Below are 2,925 nucleotides of genomic sequence, written 5' to 3' on the forward strand. Positions count from 1 at the left end.
TGGAGTCCAGAGAGGGGAGAGCAGATATTGATAGCATCTATTTCCAGGAGGGTAGGTAAACAGAGAGAATATGGGTTGGGGAGGGAGGCAGGCAGGAGGAAAATGTGGGCTTCTCTGGTATTTAGAAATGCAGAAGAGACTTGGGAACGGAGCAGCTTTCATAAGGTACAAGGGTGCATGTGATCACATCACAAATGTACTCAGACTATAAAAGTTGCAAATTAGGGTTGAGGAGATGCTCAGCAACTGTTTGCAAACCAGAGCACCCGGACTCAAGGACCCTAGAATCCACATAAAAAGCAGTACAAGGCCGTGGGAGGCAGGAGAACTGATTGGGTTTGCTGTCTGCTAAGCTAGCTCTGGGCTTAATGAGACAATGTCTCAAGGGAATGAGATGGACAGTGACAGGGCAGGATGTCCATCCCAATGTCTTCCTAAGGGGACAAAATGGTGAGTGACAGAGCAGGATATCCGTTCCAATGGCTTCCTTTGACCTTAGCACATGTGCCCACTGATGCACATAGCTACATACATACATGTGTATGACTATACCACACACACCTCACATGCACGCATACTACATACACATGCACACAAAGACATACAGATACACACTGAACACACATGTATGCTCATGCATACCCCCCAAACAAATAAACAAAAATATAAATAAAAGAAAAACATGATCCTTCTTGGTTCTTGAAGCTTGTTAGATGCTCTCTCTCTCTCTCTCTCTCTCTCTNTGTGTGTGTGTGTGTGTGTGTGTGTATGTGTGTGTCTTTTAACGTTATACCTGGCTTTCACTTGGATTTATTATTGATTTCATTGAGACAGATATCCAGACTGACCTTGAACTCCCGATGCTCCTGCTCTGCCTTCTAACTGTTGGAACTACAGGCACACAGCTCCATCAGTAAGCACAGTTGCCTTTCTCCTATCCTTTCTGCTTCAGATGTTGAGGGCAAAGCCTCCTGACTCAAGGCATCCTGAAGCTTTTACTCTCATCTCTAATGACCTTGGGTAGAATTACACCCTAAGGAAAGAGCACTTCAGAGAGGCTCATGAGTCTGAGAGCAGGATTTTGCTCATGAAGGACGTCTTTGATACAGTAGAACAACAATGATATTATTGTCACCCAACAACTTCATTCTGAGAGCAAGAGCTATATATAAGTCCTAAGAACGCATTCATTGGGCTCAGGAAGGGCAGCTTTGTGAGTGGGAAAAGAAGTCACTTTAGCACCAGAACAAGCATGCTTTCTGAAGAGTATGCTGCTGGGGTCACAAAAATGGCAGCTGGCTCCCTTAGATGTTCTCATCAGTTCTCCCCACCCCTCCCCCACCACCACATCTGCCTTCTTCAGAGGCCCAACATTGCATCTTTGTTTCCTACAGATCCCCTCGGCCCCTCAGACTCCTGAGTGATGCTTGCTTGTCACTCATCATTTACCCGGGAACCTGAGAGCAGATTGCTCAGGCCTCCGAGTCACGGCTGATTAGAAAATCCAGCGTTTAGTGATTAAAACAAGAGATGGATGTGAAGTATCTGGAGTTATCACAGAGTGTGTCTGACAGCTACGGAGTATGAAGGATTTCTCTTGTAAGAGAAGCGCTCAGTCCTCAAGATGGCTAAGGGACCCTTCTCGCTGCACCCTGGCTATAGAGTTTCCAACACGGCTTAATCACCAATATGAATCACATGATTGCATCACAGTACACAGCATCCTGGGGTTGGCTAAACGGCCTGGCGATTTTCAGTGCTACCTAATGGGCAAGAATGATACCTTCTAAATTATCTCTATCCATTCATTATAGCCCAGCGATAAAGGGTTTTGAAATTGCCTGGTTTTTTTGTAGGATAAATTCAGGATTCTGAGGAGGGTTGTACAGTGATTTTAATTTTGGAGAAACATTAACCCTTTGCTGGTGTGTATTAAAATGTGAACATCACCAGGAGTTGTGAAGCATCATTTTATCTTCTCAGAGCTCTTATCATCTCAAAACATCGTCCTGCTGAGAACCCTGCAGACCCAGCTTTTTTCCTTCTTGGAGCTAGTTAACAGACTATGCCTGCTGAATTGTAATTGCACTCTGTTCTTAGAGACTGACTTCTCCTTCTGTTGGATTGATGGTCAGAATTCTTTTTCTAATTTTCTGCTTTTCCATCATCTTCTATTTCAAAGAAAAATAAATAAATAACAGTGGGGCTGGGGAGATTGCCTGCCATGCAAGGACAAGGACCTGAGTTCAAATCCCTAGAACCTACGAAAGTTAGATCTGGTAGTACAGACATCCATAATCCTAGTTCTTCCACATTGAGATGGTAGGCAGAGGGTAGAGAATGTCCACCGTGAGCAGCACCATCCCCTAGGCAGGTGGTCTTCAACTGTATAAGAAAGCAAACTCAGCAGGGTCCTGTGAGTGAGTGAAAAAGCAAGGCCCTGTTCTTCATGGTTTCTCTTTCAATTCCTTCCCCGACTTTCCTCAACCACAGATTGGGACCTGGAAGCTCAAGTTAACACTTTTCTCCCTTGCTTTTGGTCAGAATGTTTTATCACAACAACAGAATGTATCTGCATTACAACCTTTGGCTCAAGTTCCAGGTCTTGGTGTCATAGTGTGTGGGATACAATTTTACTCAGGATCTGAGGACAGCAGTAAGGGTCTGTGGTTGAATAAGAGTGGTCCTCATTGGCTCATATATTTGAAAGTGTAGTCAGCAGGGTGACTCTATTAAGAAGGATTTGGAGGTGTGATTTTGTCTCCTTGGTGGAGGAAATGTGTCACTGCGTGTGGATTTTGAGGCTTCAGAAGCTGAAAGGAGACCTATGAGATCTCTCTCTCTGTCTCTCTCTCTCTGTCTGTCTCTCTTTCTCTCTCTCTCTGTCTCTCTCTCTCTGTCTCTCTCTCTCTCTCTCTCTCTCTC

Source organism: Mus pahari, chromosome 10, assembly GCF_900095145.1.
Source record: "Mus pahari chromosome 10, PAHARI_EIJ_v1.1, whole genome shotgun sequence".
NCBI classification, from domain to species: Eukaryota; Metazoa; Chordata; class Mammalia; order Rodentia; family Muridae; genus Mus; species Mus pahari.